The sequence below is a fragment of the Lemur catta genome, chromosome 1 (genome assembly GCF_020740605.2).
Source record: "Lemur catta isolate mLemCat1 chromosome 1, mLemCat1.pri, whole genome shotgun sequence".
In the NCBI taxonomy this organism is placed as follows: Eukaryota; Metazoa; Chordata; class Mammalia; order Primates; family Lemuridae; genus Lemur; species Lemur catta.
In genome coordinates, this window is record NC_059128.1 from 121854982 (window position 1) to 121860981 (window position 6000).

The 6000-nt window shown below is 43.3% G+C and overlaps 1 pseudogene; it reads left to right on the plus strand.

Annotated features, from left to right (window-relative positions):
• The window catches only part of LOC123641020, a 52698-nt pseudogene extending 47218 nt beyond the window's left edge, over positions 1 to 5480 (plus strand).
• Positions 5481 to 6000: the final 520 nt, after the last annotated feature.

Genomic DNA, 6000 nt, shown 5'->3' on the forward strand with positions numbered 1-6000 from the left:
ACCAGACCTGCCAACACCTTGATCTTGGACTTCAGCCTCCAGAACCGTGGGAAAGTAAGTTTCTGCTAGTTAGGCCACTTGGCCTGTGGCAGTTTGTCGTAGCAGCGCTAGCAAACCAATGCGGCAGGATGGGCTACCAGAGGGCTTTGTAGATCGCAGTTAAAGAGGAAAATGTTTCTGAAAATATAAAGGAGTGAGAAAAATGGTCAAGGTCGTTGAAAACAATGAGCATCTGAGAAACAGCCACAGATAGCCAAGGGGAGCTTAAGGAAATACGATGACCAGTTGTCATGGACCCTGATGGGATCAGATAGGACATTAGGTGAAAACTAAAGAAATCTGAATAAAGCATAAATTAATAATAATTTATCAATATAGATTTATGACTTGTGACAAATTTATCATATTAACTTAAGATGCTAGTACTAGGGGAAACTGGGTATGGGGTATCCAGGGACTCTCCGTGCTGGCATTAAGGGTGAGGAAAAACAGAGCGATCTTCCTGTCTCACTCACCACCCAACACAACACTTCCGACATTGGATACGGGGGCGTCCCTTCACACACCGAGCAATTCTGTGACAGACACCAGCTGGGTGTCCTCTAATTCCATTCAATTCTGGCACCCCCCAGAAACAGCATCAGATCCCACAAGACTGGCTCCCACTTCAGATGCCAGCCACAAGGAGCGGGTTGTCACTATACTTCCGACCTGCTATGAATTGGGGATTCACACAACACCCCCCTTGGGTTCCATTAATTTGCTAGGACAGCTCACAAAACGGGGAATACTTTACTTATATTTACCCATTTATTATAAAGGATATTACAAAGAATATGGAGGAAGGCATACCTAGGGCAAGCCATGTGAGAAGGGAAGCGGAGCTGCCATGCCCGCTCCTGGAACCCCACCCTGCTGGAATCTCCACGCGGTCAACTATCCGGAGCTTTCCCAGTCCTATCCTTTTGGGTCTTGTGGGGGGGTTTCATTAAGTAGGCGTGATTGATGAAATCTTTGACTACTGGTGACGAACTAAACCTTCAGCCCCTCTTCCCTCCAGGGATGTTTTAGAGTGAGGTTGTAAGTCCTGGCCCTCTAATCCTGCCTTGGTCTTTCTGGGGACTCTCGCCACCAGTCTCTGCGCCAGGAAACAAAGATGAAAATCAAATACATATCTCACAATATCACAACTAGCTCCACAATTCTTCTGTAAATCTATAGTTAAAAAGTCTAGGCTGGGTATGGTGGCTCACACCTGTAATCCCAGCACTTTGGGAGGCTGAGGCAAGAGGATTGCTTGAGGCCAGGAGTTCTAGGTCAGCCTGGGCAATATAACAAGATCCCATCTCTACAAAAAATAGAAAAATTAGCAGGCATGATAGTGCTTGCCTGTAGTCCCAGCTACTCAGGAGGCTGAGGCAGGAGGATCACTGGAGCCCAGGAGTTTGAGGTTGCAGTGAGCTATGATGATGCCACTGCACTCTAGCCTGGGTGACACAGTGAGACCCTGTCTCAAAAAAAAAAAAACCAAAAAGTCTATTTTTTAAAATAGTAAAGAGAAGCATTTATATAAAATTCTAGAACACTATAGTGCCAGACAGCTGATCAGTCGTTGACAGGAGGAGTAGGGAGAGGGGTCCTCCGCAAAGGGGCAGTGGGTGGAGGTGGGGTGGGCTGTGGTTCTGCCTTTTGATTGTGGTGATGGTCACACAATTGTACACAATAATCAGAATTGATCAAATTTTAAAATGTGTGAATTTTATTGTGTATGTAAATACTACCTTAACAAAAGGGGGGAAAAGCAATGGGAAGATGTTGAAAGTCTCTCAAACTACTGTGTAAGCAGTCGTAGAAAATTATTGTAGCAGCAGGGTAAAGAATGTTTTAGGGCTGAGATCAGCGAGGAGGTGACGGCAGAAGTCTAGGAAAGAACAGGCCAGAGCCTGACAGAGAGCTGGTGGGTTGAAGGGAGGCAACTGGGTGATTTCAAACCATGCTGGAGGAAGGCCACACTGTTATGACAGCTATCCCTCCCTGAGCGCTCAAAGCCACTGTCCGCTTAATTCTCCCTGTCCCTGAGAAGCAGAGGGGATGGCCACCTCATCCTGAGGGAGAATTGACTTGGAGAAGTGCAGGCAGTCGTTGCAAACGGCCACAGAAGGGCAGCTGGCGGGTCTCAGGACCCTTCTTTTCCTGCAATAAGTGAGGTTTTCAGGTCTTGAGATCTCCCCTGGTCATGTTCGTTTATATTGTAGTTTGCGTTAGTTGCATAAAATATTTCTGGACTAGTTATCAGGTAGTCTTTCATTTTAAAGTTTATAGACCATAAGTCTCAGAGATTAATAGCAAACTGTTCATCATCTTCCAGACCTGTACCATACCTCACGCCCACATTCAGGGAAAAGAAAACAAAAACATGACCAAGTCAGACATTAATAATGGGTTATTTTTAAAAACATCTGATAACTTAAGGTCACAGATTTCATGCTTCTCTGTATCTCTCATGGTGTCTACCACTGCGCACTATTCTTATATGAAGTACAATAATTATTTTGTGATTTATTGGCCTTGATTAGAGTCTTATTTGTTTGATGTGGAAAAAAAGTAGGGGGAAGGCATTTCTCAAACTGGAGCAGATTTCAACAATAACTGTTCGGATCTAGGCTTTCTGGTAAAAAAAAAAAAAAACAATAACCACAGAAGTTATTTTTTAGAGATACCACTGTAAGAATAAAACATCCCAAGAGAAATGGAACTTATCATTCCCATTCATGTCTGTTGACAAATAAAATGTATCTGTGCACACACACATGACTGAGGGGCCCTGCTTGGATGAATGTAGAATGGTTCCCCCATTGGCTGGTTGGTTATTTATCTAAATACTTGTTTTAAAGCCTGCGTTCCTCACTAGAGGGGAGAGGGTCTATATTATTTACCACAGTTACATGTTTAGGAATCTGTAAATAGCTGTTGATTAAATGCACTTACTACCATGTACTGACTGAGGCAGGCATTTTAAGTATTATCTCACTGAACCTCCTCATCAGTTGGATGGGTAAGAATCATTACCATTAGACATATGAGTATACTAACTAAGGAGCTTTAGAGGCTTGCTCAAGATCCTACAGCAAGTAAGTGGCTTCACTAAACAGGAATCTGCAACCAAGAGCTACACAGCCCTGGAAGCCTGGGCTCTTTCCTCAGGTTAGAGCAGGGAACCATCGAGAACCACACGCATGCCTGGAAAAACTGCCACACCCTCTGCTGTCCTGACTTCCCCCTCCCTTCTTAAAAAAAGGACCCACTACATATAGTTTTCAGCCACCCACTGGATAATGATTACAATTTCACACTTAGATTTTCTTGAACTCATGAGTCACAAACTAGCAGGCTGAATCTGGTCATCCAATATGTTTGTGTGGCGCGGTGATTTTTTTGAAAATTGAATTTGAATTTTCACAGGGCCCCCAACAGATGCTGTGGTCTTGGATTAGGCTGTTTTGCTCATTTATGTTCCCTGCCCTGCACCTGTAGGCAGCCCTGTAGGGGTGAAATTGCTAAAACAGAATCCCAGTTACAATGCTAGTACCCCTGGGAAAGGTGGATACTTCAAACTGTTAATAGTTTGTACCTTATTGTGAGTAAGTTTAGAGTCCTCGATAGGGGAGCGGTTTTGAGGAGGAAAGACACAAAAGCTGAGCAAGAAGGGGAGATACTGGGAGCCCCGAGTAGGAAACCCGAGTCCCTCCCAGCTTCCCACAAGCTTTTCTGGCTCCTGCGTCCTCCCATGGCTCAATGCTCTCCTTCGTCCACCTGCCTAACTCTCAGGCAGGAATTCCTAACCAACCACTTCCCACTAGTTAGCATTCATTTATCTGGAAAATTAAATCACCCCCATAATTAGAGGACACAGCAATAACATTCTGGAATGATATGCAACTCAGAGATGCCTGATGTCTTTACCTTGTAAGATTTCACTTCCCTTTTTGCTGAAACATGAATAGTCTGAACCTTCTTCCTTATGACTGATGAAAGTCCAGCATTTTTAATTATTAATAACGATTGTGGAGGGATAAACCCACAGCTAGTGGAAATGGGGCCCACTGTGTGGGGGACGGACACACTTGTGGCCCTGGCATGAGTGAGGCAAATGCATTTCATGTAACCAAAATGTTTTTACCCCCATAATATCCTGAATTTAAAAAAAATAACAATTAACTTTTATTGAATTCTTATTATGTGCCAGGCACTTTGATCTTCATTTACATAAGAACACACAGAATACATATACACAAGAATGATCAATAATTTTCAAGGACAGCAAAGAGTAAAAATCATATTTAAGAAAGAAACATTATCCTACAGAAATCATAATTTGCAGGGATGTAACTCCCACGATGCAGACAAATGTGTCTGAAATATTATGCAGAACAGTAGCTGTTCATTTTCTTGGATCTTTTTATTACGAAATAGTATCTTTTTTATATATATACCAAAAATCCCCATGGACATGTTTTTCCAAAAACCGGGAAACAAGGGAACAGTCTGCACTCAGAGATAAATTTAAGTTCCTCTTCTGGCAATATGAAGCTGAGTCTTTGCAATTATAAGTTTCTCACGGTTTCAAGGACCCCAGGACCCGGATCCTCAGAGGAAAGCTACCTGAGATCCTCCCGTCCAGTCGGCCTGGCACGGAGCCCCGGGGCTGGAGAGGAAGGACCACGGCGCACATCCCCACCTGGCAAGACTTTGTCTCCCAGTTCTTCTTCATTTGTCACATTCTTAACTTTAAATATAAAATTTTCTGAGATAGATAATTGAAGAATTCAGTTGTGATGACCTGGAAACTATAAACTTGCTATGAAATTACAATAGTTTTTAAAATATAGTGTTGTGTTTAGGTAGAAGTGTACTGATGTCTGCAGTTCGATTGGAAACGCACCAAAAAGGAGGTGGATGGACAGATGAAGCGATGGACAGCTGGTTGGATATATGATAAAGAAAGGACCGTGACATGTTATTTGTAGAATCTAGGTGGTAGGTACACAGGTGATCACTCCAAAAGTCTTTTGACTTTGTTGTAAGTTTTAAAATGTGAGAGAGGCTGTTGCTGCGGTGACCGAGAGGAGAAGTTCTAGCAACCACGGCGGTCGCGGTGTTGGCGGTGCGGGCGGTGCGGTGGCGGCTTGGCACGTGGCGCGTGAAGGCCGTGCAAGCCCGAGGCTTCGGCTCGGATCAGTCCGATCGTGTCGACAGGAGCCCCGGCTCGGGCTCCACCCGGGAAGCTGGTGGGGCCTTCGGAAAAAGAGAGCAAGGCGGAAGAGGATCGATATTTCCGGGCAAAGACCAGAGAACAACTGGCAGCCTTGAAAAAACACCGTGAAGATGAGATTGGTCATCATAAGAAGGAGATTGAGCGTCTGCAGAAAGAAATTGAGCGACATAAACAGAAGATCAAAATGCTAAAAAATGATGATTAAGTGCACACAGTTCCCCATAGAATGGCATATATCATTGCCCACTTCTATGTAGACATAGTTCTGGTTTAATTAATATTTGTCTCTGTGCCACTGACAGATTCTAATAAATTATCGTCAGTGAAAAAATAAAAATAAAATGTATAAGGTGAAGGAATGTACAAATAGATCAACAAAATCATAGAATCTTTAATCTTAGGAAGCTCAGAAACATCCCCATGAATATATGGGATCTTGGTATATGACAGTAGCATTATAAAGTAGAGGAGAATGACAAATGACTTAATAAATGGTGCTGGGGAGGAAGTCTGTCCATTTAAAAAAAATGGATTTCTACCTCAGTTGGATTTACAGTCTAGACTCGTCTACTGAACTGTAAGTTCCATGAGTGCAGAGTCTGGGTCTATTTTTCCTCCTATTATAACCCCAGGGCATGTTGTGTATTACGTGGTCAATAAATATTTGTCAGATGAAGAATACGTGAATGAAGACCTCAGTCCTGGGAGACACGCTGTGGGTCATG